At 47.6% G+C, this 23,334-nt stretch overlaps 1 long non-coding RNA gene across 1 annotated transcript in view; it reads left to right on the top strand.

The window, feature by feature from the left end:
- LOC115092488 overlaps positions 1-23,334 on the top strand; it is a 49,586-nt gene that overhangs the window by 11,939 nt on the left and 14,313 nt on the right. The window contains exon 3 of the long non-coding RNA XR_003857007.1: positions 11,846-11,952. This is a non-coding gene — a long non-coding RNA (uncharacterized LOC115092488). The remainder of the gene's footprint in view (positions 1-11,845; positions 11,953-23,334) is intronic.

Below are 23,334 nucleotides of genomic sequence, written 5' to 3'. Positions count from 1 at the left end.
TCAAAGGAGGTCTTTCTATCACCAGAAGGCACTATCCTCAGGCCCCTTGCGCCCGTTCAGAAAGGGTGAGCTCACCTGGCCGTCCCAGGCAGCAGCGAGCTCCCAAGCCCCAACTAAATCCCAGGATGGGGTTTTGATTGGAATCTAGGGAGCATAAGCCAGCCACCTGTACCCCAGACACTTGAACTCCCGGTCGGGGGCAGGCTGCGGCTCTTCACGAATTGGTGGTCCAGTATAACCTTGGACCAGTGGGTTCTGTCTATCGTCCGTCAAGGGTAATGATTTAAATTTATTGGGTGTCCTGCCAAATTCGCCTCCGTATCCATTTTGGAGACCACTAGTGCATGAGGAGATGCTATTAAGAGAGCTCTCTGCCCTTTTAACAGCCAGAGTGGTTGAAGCTGCCCCACCAAGGCAAAGGGGGCAGGGATTCTACTCCCGGTACTTCCTGATCCGAAGAGAACAAGGGGGCTCCATCCCATCCTAGACCTGAGGGCCTTGAACAGGTTTCTAAAAAGAGAAAAGTTCAAGATGATTTCCCTGGGCGCCCTGATTCCCCTGTTGCAAAAAGGGGACTGGCTATGCTGCCTTGATTTAAAGGACATGTACACTCACATTCCCAAGTCACTGGAAGTATCTCAGATTTGTGGTGGGGAAAACAGCACTTCCAGTACAGAATGTTGCCGTTTGGGCTAGCATCTGCCCCACGTCTTTACAAAGTGCCTGGCCATGGTGGGGCATACCTCTGCAGATTGGGAGTGCATGTTATAACCCAAAACCAAACCTCTAAGCTCTCGATATCCAATGGCCCTGCTTTCAATGCTCTATCCTCCCAGCTATACGTTAGAGACCTTGGTGTCCTCCTTGACCAGCAGCTTAACCTAAAAAAATATATTAACTCCCTTCTCAAAGAGGGCTTCTACAAGCTTAATGTTCTAAAAAAAACGTAGACCTCTCCTCCACTATCATGACTTCCGGACCGTCATCCAGACCACACTCTCCTCCAAATTTGACTACTGCAATGCACTTCTACTTGGCCTACCCTACACCACCATAAAACCCTTACAAATGCTCCAGAACTTAGTAGCTAGGATCATCACAAATACTCGAATATCGGCTCACATCAGCCCCATACTCAAAGACCTTCATTGGCTCCCCATCCCAGCACGCATTATTTTTAAAACACTGTCCATAATTCACAAATCCATATACTGCCATAAACAACTGGCTTGACGAACCTCTCCTCCTTACACACTCGAACCGACCAACCAGGGACATCAATAAAGGCACCCTCCATCAAAAAGGCCCATCTTACCACTACAAGAGAACGTGCTTTCTCTATTGCTGGTCCTAAGCACTGGAACTCCCTCCCCACAGTGCTCCGAATGGAACCTTGCCCCTCAAAATTTAGAAAGAAACTAAAAACTTGGCTTTTTAGACAAGCCTTCCCAGACTAATCCCCATGTACTGTCCACCTTGCAACCTTAATCCCTTCGGCTCTCCTTCCATTAAGACCCTCTTACCTCCTCCATTCCCACACCTTTAGATTATTTCCCCTAGTGCTTATATTAACTCCTATACCTTTACCTATATACTCATTGTGTAAATATATTACCTCCAATGCCGTTTTTGATATTTTTGCAAAGTTGACCTATTTTTCTCCTCTGCCTTGTTTTCTGTCGTTTTGCATTATATCCACCCCTGTTTCCCCCCCCCCCCCCCCCCCCCCCCCGTTCTTTGTATTTTTTCCATCTTTTAGTTGATAATGTAAACCGGTATGATGTTTGTATACTAATGTTAGTATATAAAATTTCAAATAAATAAATAAATACATGTTTTCCCCTATTTGGACAATTGGCTGATCAAGAGCACCTCTCAGGTGGGTGCAGATGGGTCCTTGCACTTGACCATCTGGGAGTTGGAGGCACTAGCATTAGTCATCAATTACCCAAACTCTTATCTCAGACCATCATCTCAATTGGAATTCATAGGAGCCCTGCTAGACACGGCACAGGCAAAAGCCTTCCTGCTGCGCAACAGGTTGATCACATTGGCATTCGTAGCGGAGGTGATTCAACAGAGCCAGCAGGTATCAGCTCAGCACGTGTTGAGACTGTTGGGCCACATGGCCGCAACTGTCCATGTAACTCCCTTGGCATGTTTACACATGCGCAGAGTCCAGTGGACTTTGAGGTCACAGTGGCGCCAGGCCACCTAGGACTTCCTGGTTCGCATCCGCATCACTCCATCTCTGGAACACTGCCCTGGTGGCGGGTTCTCTCGAATTTGGAGCAAGGAGTATCTTTCAAAACTTCCCTTCCCCAAATTGTCCTTACCACAGATGCATCCACACTGGGGTGGAGTGCCTATGTAAATAGGCTTCACACCCAGGGTCTGTGGTCTGCCCAGGAACCATAATATCAAATCAACTGCTTGGAGCCCCAGGCGATCAGGTACCCTCTATGGGCTTTCAGAGATCGGCTGTCCAACAAAGTTGTCCTGATCCAGACAGACAACCAAGGGCCTATTTTCTGGGATTAGGCTGTCTTCTCCTTTATTACCAACACCATTGGTGGTGGTGTCCTGTTGACACCTGGATAGATGTTTGTTGGTCCAATTTTGTATTAGGGAGCAGCCTGTAGCTAGGTATTCACACACGTGTGAGGACTACCATCCTGCTTGTCCTCTGAGAAAGTTGCTTATCTGTAATAGGTGTTCTCCAAGGACAGCAGGATGTTGATCTTCATGAAACCCACTCGCCACATTGCGGAGTTGGGATCTCGGCCTCCCACATCATGGGAAAAGACAGCGTCAGAGCAGACTTTCTCAGCAGGGAGAGTCTGGATCCAGGAGAATGGGCATTGTCGACCAGAGCCTTCCAACTCCAGGTAGATCGCTGGGGCCTCCCATCCATCGACCTACTGGCCACATCTCACAATGCGAAGGTCCCCCAATTCTTCAGTCTCAGAAGAGATCAGCGCTCCCAAGGGATCGACGTACTTGTCCAGACCTGGCCAGAGGAGGACTTACTGTGTGCTTTTCCTCCATGGCCTCTGTAGGGCAAGGTCATTTGTAAGATTGAACGCCATAGAGGATTAGTCCTTCTGGTGGTCCCGGATTGATCCAGATGCCTGTGGTATGCAGAAATGCAGAGTCTTCTGAAGGAGAGCCTCCTATGCCCCCCTCCGCACAGGGACCTTCTCCAACAAGGTCTGGTCCTTCACGAGAACCCAACTCTGTTTTGTCTTACAGTCTGGACCTTGAGAGGCCTTGCCTGACGAAGCGTGGATATTTGGCGGCAATAATTTCCACCTTGCTCTGCCCATGGAAGTTCTTGACGGCCTTGGCATATGTGCAGATCGGGAGAATATTTGAGGCCTGGTGTGAGGCATGCTGGGTGCCCACTCGGATGACCAAGATCCCCATGATTCTGGAATTTTTACAGGAAGACTTGAACAAAGGGTTGTCCCTCAACTCCTTGTAGGTCCAGGTGGCGGCTCTCTCCTATTCCAGAGGTGAGGTGAACGGAGCCCGCCTGTTGACACATCCAGACTTGGCCCGTTTTCTAAAAGGGGTTAAACACCTCTGACCACTCTTAAAGTGGCCGGTCCCCCTATGGAACCTTAATCTAGTATTGGACTTTTTAGCAGGGCCTTCCTTTTGGCTGCTGCGCAGTCTGTCTCTATGCCTGTTAACGCCGAAGACTGTATTCTTGGTGGCAATATGCTTGGCTTGTCGCATCTCTGAACTACAGGCGCTGTCATGTCAGGAGTTGTTCCTCCAGTTGAATCCAGGAACGTTAAAGCTTCACACTATTCGTTCCTTCTTGCCAAAGGTAGTCTCTGAGTTTCACCTGAGCCAGTCCGTTTCCTTACCATCCTTACCATTCCTTACTATGCAAGAACACGGAAGACTATCGCCTCCTACGACACTTAAACATCGGTAGGCTTTTAGTATGGTATCTCGAGGTTCAGAACCAGTGCGCAAGTCGGACCAATTGTTTGTTCTTCACAGTGGAAGGAAACAAGGTGAAGCAGCTTTGCGAGCTAGCATTGCTTGCTGGATCAAGGAAGTGATCACTGGAGCTTATGTAGAGGCAAGGAAACCTTTACCCCTTCAGGTTAAAGCTCATTCCACTAGGACCCAGGCAGTATCCTGGGAGGAAACTAAGCTACTGTCTCCCATCGACATCTGCCAAGCAGCGACATGGTCCTCCTTGCACACCACCTCCAGGTTCTATTGCCTGGATGTCCAGGCCCGAGAAGATTCAGCCTTTGCGAGGGTGGTGCTACCGAACTGCGGGCAGACTCCTGCCCTGTGCGGGCGTAGCTTTTGCACATCCCATTGGTCCTGAGTCCATTTAGCTACACGCTAGGAAATGGAGAAATTACTTCCCCCGATAATTTTGTTTTCCTTAGTGTAGACAGATGGACTCAGCATCCCGCCCAAAGCTGCCCATGAACAGTGCCAAGGAATCGCCCATGAGGTGAATCTTGATTTTAAGAGGTTACGGGTAAGCTATCGCCCTATCCCTAGGTCAGGGGTTCTATAATATTGCTGGGATTCAGTGCTTATGTTTGGTTGAGTACAGTTATGGTCACCTGTTTTTACGTTCAAACAATTTTATTAAATTTCAATAAAACCAACTTACAAACGTCTGGGTTCAGGTTGAATCTGCCACCGAACCCAGCAATAAACAGCAGTAGTCATACACCTCAAGGAAAAAAAACCCCCCCCCCCCCCCCCCCCAATCACAGTATAGAGTCCAATCCAACTGAAGCACTGCTGTCCAACATAACCCATAGCTGTATGGTCGTAGGAATGAAAGGCAGGATAAAGAGTCACTCAAACACTGGCATTCAGAACGCGGCTGCAGGCTCGATGTGGAAGCGTCTGCAGATACGATTCCCAAACATCCAAGAACTTCTGGAGTTGCCGAGGGGACTGCCTGGAAGAAAAGGATTCCATATGCATCATATTATAGAGGAGGCTTCTCCACACCCAAAAGGACGGTGGGTCCACCTCTCTCCATTGGCGTAACACAACCTGTTTACCCACCACGCTAGCCTTTTGAAGAAATAAACGGGTGCCCAAATCTCGAATCCGTATGGGTGGAATAACACCAAACAGTAACCAGAGAGGGGCAACCGGAATGGAGAGCCGCAGGACCCCCGCTAGATACTTAGCAATAAGCTTCCAAAAGTGGAGGATGGCGGGGCAGGACCAAAATACATGAGTCAGGGTACCCACTGGACCCGAGCATCTGGGACAACACTCAGAGGTCACAAGCCGTTGCTGATAAGCCCTCTGTGGGGAAATGTAGGCCCTACTCAAAAATTTATATTGCAGCTCACGGTAGGTGCTATGATTCGAGATCTTGGACACCGCTCCAAAACAAGAACGCAAGGTCTGGGCAGTCAAAGTAAATTCTCCATCAGCGGTCCAACGAGCCGCAAGTACGTCGAAGAAATCCAGACAACTACCTTTAGTTAATATACGATAATACTGGGAAATAGAGGGCGCACGAGACTGGGTGAGGAGCATGGCAGCTTCCAGGGTCTGAAATGTTCTACATTGGAGAAAGGCGGGAGGCAGAGAGCGCATATAATGGTCAATCTGCAAGTAAAAAAATACTTCCTTTGGACTAACAGCGTATCGCTCTCGGAACTCAGCCCACTTAAGCCTGTGGCCATCTTCATGAAAAAAATGACCCATATAAGTGACGCCCTTGGCTTTCCATGCATGAAAGACCTGAGACTGGGAGCCCGGGGTGAACTCAGGATTCCCCTGGACCGGCAGTAAAAAGGCACATATACGAGGCAAGCGTAGATGCTTGGTGAGGGCTATCCAGGCCCTCCGAATTGGAGATATGTTGACAGAGTGGGCATATATAGAAGACAGATGTCGGCTTTCAGCTTGCATAGTATAAGTTAAAGCGATCGGAGACATTATGGCCAAATCGGCATCCAGACAGGTATAAGTAGCAAGTCCCATAATCCAATCTCGAATAACCCGAAGATTACAAGCTAAATTATATAATTGGAGATCCGGGACTCCCAGGCCCCCCTCGCCCCACTTCCTCTGCAACCATGTAAGAGGTAAGCGCGCCTGCCCTCCTCTCCAGAGAAACCGGCGGAGAACTCGGTCTAGGGATTGCTTATCAGCCCGCCTGAAGGAAATAGGCAAATTCTGCATAAGATAAAGCCACTTAGGCAACACCACCATTTTATACAAATTCACCCGACCACTCAGGGAGAGAGGGAGGGATTCCCATCTGCGCAAGAGCTCCTGCGTTTGGCGAAGGAGCGGGGCCACATTGACCGAATAGACCCGAGCCGGGTTGTCTGGAATATGGATCCCCAAATAACGAAAATCTCCCAATGCCCACTGTAAAGGGAAGGTCCCCACCCAACTATCTCGTAAAGTGGGAGGATAAGGCAGCGCCACTGACTTCCCCCAATTAATCTGATAACCCGAGAATTCCCCAAAGGCACCCATTATCCCCAAAAGGAGAGGGAGTGAGGTCTGCGGCGAGGTAAGATAGACCAAAAGATCATCAGCGAACGCTGCACATTTGAATATCCGATCATTCAAGCGAATACCCCGTACTCCTGACGCATCCTGGATGGTCAAAAGCAAAGGTTCCAATTGTAAAATAAATAGCAAGGGGGAAAGGGGACAGCCCTGCCGGGTACCACGATGAATAAGAAAGGGTGACGAACGCTCCCCATTAACTAAGATGGAGGCCTGTGGAGCCGCATATAACAAAGATACCGCCTGTAGAAAAAACCCCTCAAAGCCCATAGCCCGTAAAATAGTAAATAAATACGGCCACTCCACCCGGTCAAATGCCTTTTCGGCATCAAAGCTCACAACCAAGTAAGGGACTTGTGCGTAATGACCAAGTTCCATTGCCGTAAGTAGGCGCCTAATATTAGTAAGGACATAGCGTTTCCGAACAAAGCCCACCTGATGATCCCCCACAAGGTCAGGTAAAATCCTGGCAAGCCTATCAGCAAGAATTTTCGCCAAGATCTTCTGATCACAATTCAATAAAGAAATTGGGCGGTACGATTCTACCTTCTGTGCATCTTTCCCAGGCTTCACGATCAGCGTAATATGAGCAGCGTTCTCCCGTATTGGAAAATGACCTTTAGTGATCAAATCCATAAAAAAGGCCTTCATGGGGGCACAAACTGGATCTATAATACACCGATAGAATTCTGCAGTAAAGCCATCCGGACCGGGGGCCTTTAGCAGCTTAGTCTGCAGGATCCCCCCGCGAATTTCAAGGGCCGTGAGAGGGCTATTAAGCGCCAGCCGCTGTTCAGGCGTGAGGAGTGGCAAAGACAAGGAGTCACAAAACTGAGTACACTTCTCCTCAGACCAAGTACCTGCACTATATAATTGAGTATAATAATCACGAAAAAGACGTAAAATAGTATTGGTATTAGTCTCAACATGACCGGAGGGATTCTTTAATCCAGTCACATACCGGGTACCTCTCGACGTACGTATCAAATGGGACATCAATTTCCCAGCCTTATTACCATAGCGGTATAATTGATACTGATAGTACAAGACACTTTTCTTAGCACGGGCGTGCAAAACGGTATTCAAAGCACACTGGAGAGAGTAGTATTGGTCACGCAGAGGCCCCGTATTGGATCTTAACAGCTGGCGTTTAACACTGCGCATCTGATTCGTCAACTGAATAATTTGGCTATTCATAGTTTTCCGCCTATGGGCCAGGTAGGAAATAATATCACCGCGTAACACAGCTTTAGCCGCATACCAATACAATGAGGGATCATCCTTGTGCTCTCGATTAAGGGCGGCATAATCAGCCCATTTATCAAGCAAATATTTTTGAAAAGCGGGATCCGTAGCCAAAAAATATGGGAAGCGCCAGTGCCTAGTCCCTCCCCCCGGAGGGGCAAGCTGCAAATCCACCCACACCAGAGCATGATCCGAAATCACAACTCCCTCGATTCCAGCTTCACTGACCATAGGAAAAGCGTGGCTACTAAGCAGAATATAATCTATGCGGGCATAAGACGCATGAGCCCGCGACAAGTGAGTGAAGTCCTTAACTCCAGGGTTAAGAAGCCGCCAAACATCCACAACCTGTAGCGCTGTTTCCAACATCGCTGGGCCCTTACCCATCCCCGCTTCTCGCCTAGTTACCCGTGAGGCATCCACCTGGGGGTCCCGGATCGTGTTAAAATCCCCCCCAAGGACTAGAATATCATTCGAATGAGGTAAAAGATGATTATAAATAGTCTGGAAGAACCGAGCATTATAGTGATTAGGGGCATAAATATTGCAAAAAACCATGCGCCTATGATATAATTCAGCGACCACAATAATAAAGCGGCCGTCTGGGTCTTTAATCTCTTGGATAACCCGAAAGGGCAACTGTTTATGAAAAAGAATTGCGACTCCAGCAGAATTAGTGGAAGCCGATGCAAACAGCACCTGTCCCACCCAATGTTTACAAAGTTTGCGATGCTCATCATCAGTAAGATGTGTTTCCTGCAAAAAACCAACAGCAGTCCCCTTCTTATTCAAATGGGACAGTATTTTAGTACGTTTGGGGGAATGTATCCCACTCACATTCCAAGACACCATACGAGTTACATTACTAGAGGTGTAATAAACAATTAACCACTTGCAGGTGAAGTAAAAACAAGTTACAGGTCAGAGCCCTCCCAGCCGGAGCCCCGACCTGAAATAACCCTACAAAGACAGCAAGAACACAATAAGCAGAAACCATATCGGAATTGGACCATAATAAACTCCGAGCACAAAAAATCCCAACCCCCTCCCCTTCCCCAGTTACCCCATCCCCCCCCATAGCCCTTATCCCCTTCTGTAACCCCACCCGTGAAGACACAACACCCTTAAGATACCACTATCTTGGGTCTTGTGTAAGGAGATACCACGTGTCTTTTACCCCTTGCTAGTGAGGCCCTATCCCCGTCATCCCTCTCCCCTCCCTCCCCCACCCCCCAGCAAAATGAATACAGTAAGTTTGACACCATTAAAAATACAATGACTTCAGAGGAATAACTTATACACTTCAGGGTGTCTCATTCCCCGAGAACGTCCCCCCGAGCCGGGAATCGAGTCGGGGCCCAACCCACAGCCCTCTCCCCAGCCCAGCATAGTAAAGAGCTCCGAAGGAAAAAGGGGAACGAACACCCGGTGTTGGGAGCAAGCCAAGAATCCACCGAAAAAACAAAAAATACAAAACGGAAGAACCAGTGGATCCGCCCCCGCAAGAGAGAACACTGAGCACCCTCCACCACAACAGGTCAGCAAACCTCCCACAGGAATAGTATCCCAAACAGTCAGGCGCCAGGGGAAAGACCCCGTGCAGGCAAAATGAGCCCCCAACAGTAGCAGAAGCGAGAGAGAAAAAAGAAAAAAAATAAACCAAACAAGAGAAAAGAGATAAAAAAAAACCAAAAAAAACAGAAAGGGGGAAAGAGAATACATAATAATAGAAGAAAAAATAAAAAATGAAAAAGAAAAGAGAGAAAAAGAGAGGGAAAAAAAAAAAAAAAAGATAACGAAAAAACGAAACACAGGACCTTGTAAACAGAAGTGTCCAACCCTCCAACGAGCACAAGTACCAAGGTCCACATTACTGTCCAAAGTCGGGGTAAACCATGTACAAGGTCCATTATCAGTCTCGAAGGAAAGTCCAGGCACTCCATGCAGACGTCCACAGCAAATACTCCACAGATGCACGATGTAGCATGTTGCACAAGGAGTCAGGGCACTGCTAGCCGCCATTTATAATTAGGACCGCCATCCCACATGGTCACCAGGCCATAAAAAAAACATGGCGGCACCATGAACGAGCAGCAGGGCGAGGTATTACAATACTAACAAAAGGAAGGAATAATAAATGTAAAAAAATTCCAGAAAAAGAGAAAAGAAAAGAAAAAAAACAAAAAAAAACGAAACAGAACAACATAAAAAGAAACTAAAGTAGGAGTTGAAAAAAAAAATAAAAAAAAAGAGAGGAAAACGAAAGATAATGAATCCGCTGAGAGCAAAGGCAAACGAGGGCCATCCGGATGGAACGAAAAAGAGAGAAAAAGAAAAGAGAGAAAGAAAGACAAAAGAATAAAAAAAAAACCCAAAAGACAGCCAAGATAGCAGGTGGAGGCAGCCGGAGTCACTTAGGGCGCAGCAACAGCCAAACTTCGCTGCTCCGCTCAAGGGGCCAACCAAAAAGAGCTGAGACTCAAATCCTCCGGGTCCAGACAGGCTACAAACAGCACGAGAGCAGCAGCACAATGAGGCCCGCTCTCATCAACCCTCTAACCACCGCAGAGCCTGTCCCTCTCAACGCGATCCGTGAGCCGCCTGGTTGGTCGTTTGCTGACCCTCCACGTAGGCCTTAGCTTGTTCCGGCGATTCAAACCATTTCGCTCCATCCGTTGTCGCCACGCGTAGCCTCGCAGGATAGATGAGGGTCGCCCGATGACCCATATTAATGAGTTGTGAGCAATAAGGAGCCATGGCACGGCGACGCTGGGAGACCTCCGCCGAAAAATCTTGGAATAGTAGGACCTTATGGCCCTCAATCTTAAGACTGCGGCCCCCGCGCAAGGCTCGAAGAATCTCCATTTTATGGGCATAATTTAACAGTTTTGCAATCACAGGCCTCGGGCGAACGGTGTCTACCGACCTCGGCCCCAAACGGTGCGCTCTTTCCACACAGAGCGGGCCATTGATAACAGTAAGTTGTAATTGCTCCAGGAGCCATTTTTCAAGGTAAGCTGATAACTCGGAATCTTTAATAGACTCCGGCATACCAATTAAGCGGATATTCGATCTTCGAGATCTATTTTCTAGCTCTTCGAGCTTCTGGGCCTGCTTAGTAGTAGTAGCTTGTAACTCCGCGATGTCACGCTTCGCTGTCACCAGGTCATCCTGGGCTTCCGAGACTCGCGTCTCCAACTCCATCAGCCGCGGTTCGTAGCCATTTATCGCCTGCTTCAGCTCCGCCAGCTGTTCTGCGATGGTTTTAAGTTCCGGGCCCAGCACTGCCGACATCGCCGTCTTAAGCTGCTCGAGGTCAGTGCCCGAGCCCTGCGATCCCGGCGGTGGGCGGTCAGGCGAAGATGGCGGATCAGGCCCACGAGATTTCTCCCGTTCTTTATCCTTTCGGATCGTCCGCGTAGCCATTCCGGAGGAAGAAACAGGCACACCACTTAGACACGGATAGTGAGGAAAAAAAAGAATGGTGTCGAATAAAAGAGAGCTAGGGGATGGTGATAGATCGGGAATCGGGGCCCGGAGCTAAGGCTCCCACATCCGCTTTCCCCACTAGCTCACGTGGTCTCCGGTCACCTGTTTTTAATAGATTTTAATTTTGTATTCAAATTTTATTCAAGTTTTTCAATAGTATATCCACAATGGCTTTTGAAGAGATTACTGAATAGCTGAGGTCACTGCAGGAGTATATCTAAGGTGATGTCAGCTTTGAAACCTGACTCTGTCTCCATCTGCTAATAGGGGAGCACCTAACCCCATTGGTCCTGAGTCCATCTGTTTACACTAAGGAAAACAAAATTATCAGATAAGTAATTTCTCTCTTTCTGTGCTTGGCTACATCTGATGGTCTCCCTACTTGGGAGTCCTGACATCTGTCCTTGGACAACACTTGTTACATGTAAGCAACTCTGTTTTTATGTTTCCTTAATAGAAAAGAGCAAACTCTATAGTATCAGGTTGGTGTAAATGAACTTATAGAACCTTAATTTTCAATTAGGAAGCATTCCCCTTTAGTTGAGGCTGCAACTAACCTACATTTGTTGTTCAACAGGAAACAGCTGTAGTAATAGGAGAAGTTATCTAGTCTTTCAACGTGAGTTTTTATTGTGGAAACAAAGACCACTGAGAAGGTTACCATGGGAAGGACTTCAGTGAAAGGTAAGGATTAAGTTTTTGTGAAGACTAATACTAATAAAATAGCAGATTGGCTTTTAATGGTATATGAAATCATGTGTAGCAAAGTAGGTGGAAAGCCAAATCACCAATATAATAGAAATAACAATAATGATTTGGCAAAGAATGTGGGTCTACAGTTCTTATATGCTGTTCAAAATATATATTTTAGTGGCTTCATTAATGAGACAATTCAAGTAATAGCAACTGGTGTTCATGATGATCATGAAATACTTGGTCTGCATTTTGGGATGTTTGTAGAGTGATTATTAGAATGACTTGCCTGTTCCCAAAAGACCAGCAAGATCAGCTACACAAGTGAGGTGACATCATCCATGGCACTGATGAGAAGCATTTCCTAGAGAACTTTAGAAATCTTTTTCTTGGCATGCGCCTCTCAAATTCAGCGATTATCGTCTCAAAAGGACTTATCAATGTCATCGATTTGTTTCCCCTTGGCTAAGCTGGAGGATGTCCAGATGCGTCCACTTTTGGCCTGTTCAATTTTTTAAAAACTTTATTTGAACCAGGCACAAAAACATACAATCAGTACACTTATCATCATTGGTACTTTGAGAAGTTGGACAGGAAGATATGCAAAGACCTCTCTTAGCACTTCAAGAACGTGGAAGTATCAGCAGCAAAGCATGTTGATACATTGTACTGTTGATAAAGCTGACACTAGATTTCATGTTTGCACTAACTTCCATGGCTTATTTGGCATACATGCTGTCCATGCCAAGCAGTAACTGTACAGCATTGGTGTGGGGAAACTTCCTCCAACTGCACTGTATCAATTGTTCCCTGTATGTACCCGGATCAGTCCAGACACCTGGGTTTATCTCCCCCTATCAATAGATGGAGACAGAAAAAAAAAAAACCTCACTGACACTGTATCTAAGCAACCGTGCCACCTGCAGCTCGTCAGTATTTCTCTGTCTCCAGCAGATGGCAGAGGCTGTTAATCCTGCAGTTCTGCAATTGGCTAATTATTTTCAGCTAATTTCTTTTCTTTTGAGCCTTCCTCCCCGTCCGGTTGAGGCAGCCGAGCCGGGGGTTGGTACCCTTGTATATGCTTGGTCTGGTTGTCCACATCCGTCCCTTCACGAGGCCGCTGATCTTTACAATAATTTTTTACAAGAATTCTTGGCTATTTTTGCCTATTTTTCAGGGCAGGTTGTTCATTTTTAACTAAAGCTAATTTAAAAAAACAAAAAAAAAACTGCACCGGAGCACTGCTCTACAGGCGAGCGACTTCCTCCCCTTAGGTAGGTGCTTTTTGTGGAGCTCTGCCTGTTTGTTTGGGAGACCTTTTCTTCTGTTCTGGTGAGTACCTTCAGAGAGAGGATTTTAATTTTTTTTTGTAATTAAAGGTTTTTTATTGAAACGAAATAACAGGTCATATAAACCATAAAATGTACAATGAGAACAATGTGTCAGAACTAAGTAATAGAACTTTGTACAAATGTGATCTGCCAATGAAGTAAGCAGCATTAGAAAACATAATAACATACTGCGTAAGAATGGTTTATAACCTAGCGATTATACCATTGCTTTGGTGTTGAAATACACAATCCCCCCCCAAGCCTCAAAGTACACTACATGTAAGGAGGTAGTCAGAGAGTGCCAATCTAAAGAACTGAGAGTCACACAATAGCAAAAGGGATGGTTTAAGTAATGGATCACAATAATTCCTGGGTACCAGGGTCCATGGAAGAAAGCCACAGTTGATATGGGCGCCAAATCAAGTCGAAGCGAGAGACTCTCTTATGCTTGTAAGCTGTAATTTTTGATAATAAAAAAATTTTGTGCACCTTTCGTTGAACGTCTACTATTGTAGGGACATTGGGGGATTTCCACATACGGCAATTTCGCAGCGACTGGCGGTTAAAAGAAAATGTGCCAGCCTGTTATAATCCTCCGAGAGCCCTGGTAGCTTTATGCCCGGTAAAGCCTGCACAGGAGTGGGTGAGGGCAACCCAGGGAACAACATGCTCAGCCAATGGAAAATGTCACCCCAGAGCGCCTGCAACTTGGGACAATCCCACCACATATGGTAATAACTTCCTACTTGCGAACAGGACCGCCAACAGTTATCTGGGTAGTGAGGTGCAAATTTGTGTAATTGAGAGGGGGGTCGTATACCACCGATAAAGAACCTTGTAAGAATTCTCAATAAGCGAGGCTGCTATGAGACCTCTACCCATGGTTTGAAAGATACATTTCCAGACCTGGGGAGCCCAGTCTACCTGAAGATCATGTTCCCATAGTAGCTGAAAATTATAATTAGGTGCTGTCTGGGGCAATAGCAATTGATATAGCTGCGACAGAACCTTTTGAGCAACCATTAGCCTTCTCACACAGCTTTTCAAAGTCGGATTTCCCTAAGTTAAAGTGTAACGCTAGCAGACTGGTCTGCGCAAAATGATTTAATTGTAAGTATGGGTATAAAGCTGAGTCAGGCAGGGAGTAGGCCCGCTGAAGATCCGTAAAAGGTCGCATTGCAGTTGAACCCCAAACATGCCCCCAATGTCGGATACCCCTTCTCCTCCAGGTTAGGAAAGCAGAACTCTCAAAGCCAGGACGAAAGGCCTTATTGGCAAATAAGCTAGTGCAGGAGTGGTATTCCCTACTACCCACCAAGGCTGATCCATGTCGTTGCCATAATTGTAATAACATTTGTGTGGAGGGGGGGAGTACCCAGTGCTGGGTCTACTATCCACGTATTCCTGGGTTGCCAAATAAGGCTGTGAATAGGCACATTACCCAAGAGCTCCTGAGCAAGGAGCACCCACGATTTAGGTCGTCTGGTCATGTGCAAGTCCACTAGCTTTTTAAACTGGGCAGCTCTAAAATAACGAGGGAGATCCGGTACGCCGAGTCCCCCTCTTAATTTGGGTTGGGTAAGCACTTTTTTGGCAACCCTGGGTCTTTTTCCTGCCCAAATAAGACATACAGCTCCTTTGCCACTGCTGTAGGAGTGAGGGAGGGACCGAAATTGGAAGTGCTTGGAACAAATATCAAAGTTTTGGCAAGATATTCATTTTAAAGACTGCCATTCTGCCCAACCAAGATATGTGGTAACGGCTCCATTCTTTCATATCCTTAGCAATCTTTTTCCATAAAGGTGTATAATTTATAGCAAGGAGATCCTGAGTGGCACTAAGCTGAATCCCTAAATATTTAATCTGGGATGTGGCCCATTTAAACGGAAACAGCCCCTGTAGGCGACAGACCAACCAGGGCGGGAGATTGATATTTAGTATCTCGGATTTGTCTCAATTAACCCTGAAACCAGAGACTCCGCTAAAGGTTGCCATTTCATCCATCAGCCCTTCCAAAGAGCCTTCCGGGCCTGTAAGAGTAAGTAAGATATCGTCAGCGTACAGGGAGATTTTTATGGAAGTGTCACCGATCTCTAGGCCATTTATATGGGCGTTACGGTGGACATTAATGGCAAAGGGTTCAAGAAAAAGTGCAAATAGCAGCGGGGACAGTGGGCAGCCCTGCCTAGTCCCTCTACCCACCTCAAAAGTGGAGGAATAGCCACCATTAATCTTCAGGCAGGCTCTAGGGGAACTATACAGCTGACGTAACCAGTCCAAAAAAGGGGCACCAAAACCCATTCCTCCCATAGTCTGAAAAAGAAACGGCCAATGCACCATGTCGAACGCCTTTTCCGTATCAATAGACAAGGCTAAGGACGGGGTATTATGTTTTTGTGCAAGCCAAATAGTGTCCAGGATTCTGTGGACATTGTCAGCTGTAGTTCGCCCAGGGATAAACCCCGCCTGATTAGTATGCACCAACTGAGCAATAAAACAAATCAATTGATTGGCCAGAATTTTTGCCAGCAGCTTAACATCAAGATTCAAAAGGGAGATGGGTTGATACGAGCCGCATACGGATGGGTCTCGCCCAGGCTTTATCAAAAGCGTAGTCCCAGCTGTATTAGCATGAGCAGCTAAAGTGGTCCCCATGCGTAAAGAATTGAAAAACTTTAATAGGATAGGTGTAAGGGCTGTGGCAAATTTCTTGTAAAACCTCGGGGTATATCCATCAAGTCCCGGAGATTTACCAGGTTTGAGAGATTTGATAGCTTCCTGCAGTTCTAGGGCCGTTATGTCCTTATCCAGAAATTGCCGCTGAGCTGCTGTCAAGATAGGAAGAGGGGTGTGGGACAGGTATGCTGTAATGTTACCCTCTTGTATGGCGGAATTACTACTATACAACTGAGTGTAAAACTGATGAAACCTCTGTCGAATTGATGTATTATCGGTAAGTATCTTCCCAATATGATCTTTGATTTTTGGAATAAGGGCTTGGGCTTGTTTCCGTTTAAGAGTTTGGGCTAAATAACGGCCCGCTTTATTTCCTCCCTCAAAAAATTTCTGTTGAGCCAGTTCCAACTGATGGGCGATATTAGCTGAATCCAGTGCTATGATTTTATCTTTAATCTCCTGGATAGAAGCCCAAAGGGTGGAACGAGCAGTATCCCGCATATGTGCCTGTTCTAAGGTCTGTAACATGGTTAGCAGTTGTTGGCATTCCCCTTCCCTTCGCTTCTTAACATAAGTCGCCCGGGCTATAAGTGATCCCCTTAGTACACATTTCAGACATTCCCAGAGCGTCCCCGGACTAACCTCTCCCGTATCGTTAACTCGAAGGTAGTCCTGAATTTCCTTAACCATTTGCTTCTGAAAATCACTGTCTTCTAAAAGAGAGTCATTGAGATGCCAATATCGCTGACCGGAGTCATATTGACAGAGGCATAACTGAAATCAAATGGGGGCATGGTCAGACCAGACTATAGGTTCAATGTCTGCCGCCCGCACAGCGGTAAGTCTGGTTTTATCAAGCAAAAACATGTCTATACGAGAGTAGTTGTTATGAGGTGAGGAATAATAAGAATAACATCGGGAAGCGAGAGCGCCAAACGTCTACCCCTGCTATAAGCGTAAGAATGTGTTTGAGAGCCTTTCTAGAGCGGGCAGAGTCCGAACTATTCCCAGTAGAATTATCCAGGTGCAGGTTAAAATCACCCCCCCCCCCCCCCCCCCAAGAATTACACTTCCCTCCGCTTTATCCTCCAAAACAGTATATAACTGTTCATAAACAGTTGCCTTGTGAGAGTTAGGCCCATAAACCGTGCAGAGGGTGAAAGATTCCATGCCCAGAGTCACATTGAGAAGAAGGTAACGGCCCTGAGGGTCAGGGAAGGAGCTCCGAAGTTCAAAGGGTACATCTTTACGTATAAGTATTCCCACCCCTGCATATTTAGAATTATTTGTCGCCGCAGCCCAGTATTGGTGAGGGAAATTGGCTGAGCGCATCAGACCTTCATATCGCTTTCTGAGATGAGTTTCTTGCAGGAAAATCACATCAGCAGATAGGCGCCCCATCTCCTGATAAAGAAGCCATCTCTTACGACCCGAATTTAGACCCTTTACATTAAGTGCTATAAATGTAACAGTAGACGTGTACAGACCAGCCCCCCACCCTAGCTCAGTCGCCTCCCCAACCACAGCAGGGCCAAGAGGCCATGGAAACTGCCACCTAGTGACAAGAGTTTGAACCAGCAGGCGTCGAGAGCAAGCCTAACGTATCCACAATGTTGTGTGACCCCCTCGGTGAGATACACCTCCACTACCCTTCCCTATAACGAAGAGAAAACATATGAGGCAATACACCCCTCCCCCCCCCCCCCCACCCCCCTTATCCCCAACAATACACAGGAAGGAAATCCTTGTTCCCGGAAAGAATGGGAGGAAGTACCCATACCGGGGAACAGGTACCCTCCTCCCCGGAGCTATAAAGAGAACAGTAATAAACGTTAGCTAATGTAGCTAAATTTGAGATTACCCACAGAGCAAAACAACCAGTCAGTCCAAGGAGGATTATGACTCCTGGATGTCCCTGCTATGAGCAAGATGATGAATCACCGTCAAACCAGGACGACAGGGCAGTTCAGGTGGGAGTGTCCGCCTTCAGGTTGCCACTGGCATTTCTGCGTAGTCTTCGGCCTCCTTTAGTAACGCGTTGCCAGCGGGGGGCCGCTGCTTTGGAGCTTGTGGAAGCGGCTGCCTTCTGTCCAGGTAGTTCCACCGTCAGGCCCACCTCTTTCAGTGCTTGTGCAGCTGCATCCAGGGTACGGACCTGGAATGACTTGCCTCCAAATTGAAACCATAAGCTAAAAGGGAACAGCCATTTGTAGCGGATAGATGCTGCTGACAGGGCTAAAGTGATGGTTCGAAATGTGAACCTTTTTCTTAAAGTGCTGGAAGCCAGATCCGCATAAATAGAAATCTCATGTTCTTCCCAGGTCCAGATGCGTGCTGCTGGGCAGCAGTGGCGACCCTTTCTTTAAAGGCAAATGAGTGAAAACAGACCACTATATCCCATGGCCGATTGCCCATCCGGGGCCCCAAAGACCGGTGCGCTCGTTCAATCTGTGGCTCAGTAGAAGCGGGCCCTCCTTCAGTCTCTGCTTTTCCAAGAATCAATGTACAGATTCGCTGAATGACGAGGGAGCAATCAGAATATTCCTCTTTTTTAGGCATGCCTTTAAAGCGCAAATTGCACCTCCGAGACCTATTCTCTAGGTCCTCTAGCTTGTCTTCCAGCTCCGACTGAGTTGCTTGAAGGGCTGTAACTTCCGTGTGTTGCTGGGTCCAGCGCTCCTCGTGCTCATCCAGCCTGCGACATAGGTCAGCATGGTCTTCTCTCATCTCTTGCAGCATGACTGCGATTTCTTTTTTAAAGGATTTGATGTCTTGCCTTATTTCCATGAACCAGGAGCGTAGTTCAGATCTGGAGGGCAGCGCTGAGGCCTGGGTTCCCGGGTCCTCCTCCTCACACCCTGAGCCCTCTGAGTCATCGGCGGCCGCCATTTTGATTTCCAGCGGGGTCGGATCTTCACCCACTTTGGTATAAGAAAACTTTTTAAAGTTGACTACTTTTTTTCCGCGCCGCCATGTGCTCGCCATCTTCCGCCACTAGAATCAAGGCGAAACGCTCCGAATCGCGTGGGTAATCGCGAAGTTATAGCTTAAAAAGCTCTGGGGGGTCGGGAGCTCCGCTAAGAGGCAGCCGGCATGGGAAGTGACGTCACTTCCTCCGAGAGGATTTTAATTTTATCTCTACCGTTATGGCTCGCGGCAGGGCATGTCGTTCATGCGGCTCTGATTCTTCCCAGCTTAATAGGTCGGGGTTATGCGCTAACTGTGCTGACTGTGGGAAGGGTTCGTCTGTGGCTCCTTCTCCCACTAAACAGCGTCTATTATCGTCTTTTGGACTGGCTGCAACTTCTTTTTTTACCTCATCTGGCCGGCGCAGGAACGGTGCCATTTTAGATTTTTGCCACGGCAGTTCCCACATTGCCGGTGGGGGAGGGTCATCCATCTCTGCCTCCGGCCCGTTCCGGGTTGGGGAACGGGCAGTGAGGGCTAGAAGGGGAGGAAAGCTCTGGTTTGCCTGTTTTTCAACCAGACCATGCTGGTTTTGGTGCAGGGAGTCTTTTCTCCACAGACTTTGTTTTGTTAGTTCATGATGCCTTTTTGGTCAGACAGAAAGCGGCTTGGGGGAATTACACAGCCTCAGATTCCACCAGTCTAGCCCACTGAGGGTCCTTCGGGGGGGGGGTCCCAGGAGGTCTCCTATGCCAGGTAATAGGGTTCCCTCAGCACAGGGCTTGATTTTTCACCCGCAGGGTGATGCAGCTGGGGTGGTTGATCCGGAGGACGCTATCATAGCTCCTGGTGGTACTGGTTCGGGGTCTGGCCAAGCTCCCCTGGTGGCTCTGGTTATTCCAGCTACAGAGGATGTGGGTCAAGGGGATGACCAGGTCTCTTTAATTCATGAGGCAGAGGATCCTAACGTGGTCCACCTTTTTAAAAGGGAAGAGCTGGAGGTTTTGCTTCCCTTAGCTTACCATGTTCTTGGGGATAAAATACTTCAGGAGAACCAGGATTTGGATGGCGAGGATCTGGTACTAGGTGCCATCCGAAATCCTCCAACTTCTTTCCCTTACCACCAGTCTGTTAGAAAGTTAGTAGAAGAGGAATGGTTTAAACCAGAACCTGATTCTGGTTTAAAGGTTGGCAGAGCCATGGGGAAACTTTACCCACTACCAGAACAGGGTTTTGAATTTTTTTTTTTCTCCCGAAAGTAGATGTGGTGGTGTCTGCTGTGACTAAGCGCACCACGATTCCGTTTATTGGTTCGGCTGCTTTAAAAGATGTACTAGATTGTAAGATGGAGTTATACCTTAAAAGGATTTTTGAGGTGGCATCCCTGGGTTTGCGTGCAGCGCTTTGTTCAAGTTTCTTGCAGCGTGGGTACAGCAGTTTCAAGGTAATTTTGTCTCAATCAGGTGTGGACGCAGATACGGCTGAGCGTGTGGAAGCAGCTGTGGCTTATGGTGTGGATGCAGTCTATGATTTGGTGTGTACTTCCTCCAGGGTAATGGCATCAGCTGTGGCCTCCCGAAGGTTGCTTTGGCTTCGCAATTGGGTGCTGAATGTTTCCTCTAAGGCACAATTTCCTAGCGTGTAGCCAGATGGACTCAGGACCAATGGGTGTTGTGTTCTCCTGATAGCAAATGGGAGACTGAGTCAGATTTCAAAGCTGACGTCACCTTACATATACCCGTGCAGCAAGCTTAGCTCTTCAGTATTTCTCAGTCTCCATAGCAGATGCGGATACTATCCAAAAGAGAATAGTGTAATTTTTACAACGAAGCAGAGAGAAAAAATTAACATGTTAAGAAGAGAGCCCTGCTTCTCCTGCGGTGAAACCTAACGGTCCCTCCCACAGTCAAGACTTTCCTGAGGTGAATTCAATATCCCTCAGAGGTGAGCCTTGGTCCGGCAGCCGACTCCCGACGTGGACTTAGCGCCCCAGGGTGGCTGAAAGGCAGCAGGTGCAGATTTGAGTACGGCGGTGAAGGTATTCCCCTCTCCCCCTGCAGCTGGAGAATGCCCGGCACACGACCGGTAAGCACCGAGACCAGGTAAGGTAGAAACCTTTACTTTTAAGTCTCCGGTCTCCAAGGCTCGAATAGCCGTACCAATCTTCCTCCCGATGAGGTTTATAATCTAGTTGAGCAGCCCTCATCGGGCTAGGCCCCGATTCGGTGTGAGGGTCCACACACGTGGAGACCCTCCAGGGGGGGTCACCATCTTACCTTCGGGGTCGTTGGTGCCATTTCCCCCCCCCCCTCCCCCTTGACCGGTACGTGTGGGGCAGGCCGGAGATCCGAGGTGCCTGACTTGAGCGCACCAGTAAAGACCATAGCCCTCTGGATCAAAGAAGTAATCAAGGCCGCTTACATAGAGGCAGGAAAGCCATTACCTCTACAGGTCAAGGCTCATTCCACAAGGGCCCAGGCAGTCTCCTGGGCTGAAACCAAGCTGCTGTCACCAGCCAAGATCTGTCGGGCGGCGACATGGTCCTCCCTACACCTTCTCCAATTCTACCGACTGGATGTTCAGGCCAGGGAGGATACAGCTTTCGCAAGTGGGCCACGGGCAGCCTCCCATCCTGTAGGGGGGAGTAGCTTTTGTACATCCCATTGGTCCTGAGTCCATCTGGCTACACGCTAGGAAATGGAGAAATTACTTACCTGATAATTTTGTTTTCCTTAGTATAGACAGATGGACTCAGCATCCCACCCTCGGCTGCTCTAGAAACCGAGAACCTCTGATATCAAATCTCGAGTCTGAGCAAGTACGGGTAAGCCACGGCCTGCCCCTAGTTCAAGACATCTGCAGTTGCCCGGTGTCGGTGTTTATTGTTTGATTGCACTGGCGGTCTCCAGTTTCAAAGTTTTATATATATATATATCAGTTGAACCCATTTCAAGGTTAATCAAGTATTAAGCAACATATATCAACACTGGCTTTTCGAAGAGAATACTGAAGAGCTAAGCTTGCTGCATGGGTATATGTAAGGTGACAGCTTTGAAATCTGACTCAGTCTCCCATCTGCTATCAGGAGAGCACAATACTCATTAGTCCTGAGTCCATCTGTCTACATTAAGGAAAACGAAATTATCAGGTAAGTAATTTCTACATTGGCATCCTTGCCTTTCAAACGTAAGTCCTTGTTTGACGAGGATCTAGACCACTGATCCAGTCTCTTGGCATCAATAAAGTCCTCAGGTTACCCGAGGATAAACCTAAGGGTAAGAGATTTTTTCAATCAAGGTCTCGATTTTAGTCCGACAGAAGATCGAGGCCTACCCGTGGTGTGCCGGGACCTCGGACAATATTTTTCGTGGGGGCAAGCATGAGGGACAATCCCTTCATGTAGCCAGAAAGTCCTTTAGGGGATCCTCTGGTGGCTCCTCGGCAGGAGGTAAGTCTACCCAATGATGCCAGGCTGATTCACTCCATCGTTCTATTTTAGGAGGTCGCTTACGGCACCTTTACGACGAGTGGGCCAAAATCACTCAGGACCAGTGGGTTCTCAATGTGATGATAAACGGTTACGTTTTAGAATTTGCTCGTCCCGTACGGGAACTTTTTTCTAATTTCCCCATGCGGTTATCCGGTCAAGCGGGCGGCGGTACAACTGACTCTAAATCGGTTATGTTGGTTAAGTGCAGTAGTACCAGTTCCCAGAGTGGAGCTCCGTCAGGGGAGATACTCCATTTATTTTCTGGTCCCCAAAAAGGAGGGCTCGTTTCGACCGATACTCGATTTAAAGAAGGTCAGTGCAAAACTCAAGGTGCCATCCTTCAGGATGGAAACCCTCAGGTCGGTCATAGTGGCTGTACGCAAAGGAGAATTCCTGGTTTCTTGGATCTCATGGAGGCTTATCTATATATTCCCATCCATCAGGACTCTGTGTTTTCTCCACTTCATGATTCTGGATCAACATTTTCAGTTTCAGGCTCTTCCGTTTGGTCTCGCCACGGCTCCGCAGACTTTTCCTTCGAAAGGAGGGGTATTCTAGTTCACCCATATTTGGATGATTGGTTGATCAAAGCCAAGTCAGTCTCAATGCCGCAAGTCTGTTCATAGAGTTCTTGAAGTCCTAGGTTGGGTAGTGAATCACAACAAAAGTCAGCTATCACCAACACAAACTTTGGAGTATTTAGGAGCTTGGTTCGATACTCTTATAGGCAGAGTCTTTCTCTCTGAAGATCGAATCTTGAAATTTCAGGCCCAGATCCGCTGGTTTTTGCGGTTGCAGGTATCCAAGGTCTGGGACTACTTACAGGTACTTGGCTCGATGGCCTCCACGCTGGACTTGGCTCCATGGGCGTTTTCCCTTATGAGACCACTACAGATGGCATCGTTGTCCTGCTGGAAGCCAGTATTGGAAGAATACATTAAGAAAGGTGGAAAGAAAGCAAAACTATTA

This window comes from Rhinatrema bivittatum, chromosome 5 (genome assembly GCF_901001135.1).
Source record: "Rhinatrema bivittatum chromosome 5, aRhiBiv1.1, whole genome shotgun sequence".
Classification (NCBI taxonomy): Eukaryota; Metazoa; Chordata; class Amphibia; order Gymnophiona; family Rhinatrematidae; genus Rhinatrema; species Rhinatrema bivittatum.
This window is presented reverse-complemented; position numbering and strand designations above follow the sequence as displayed.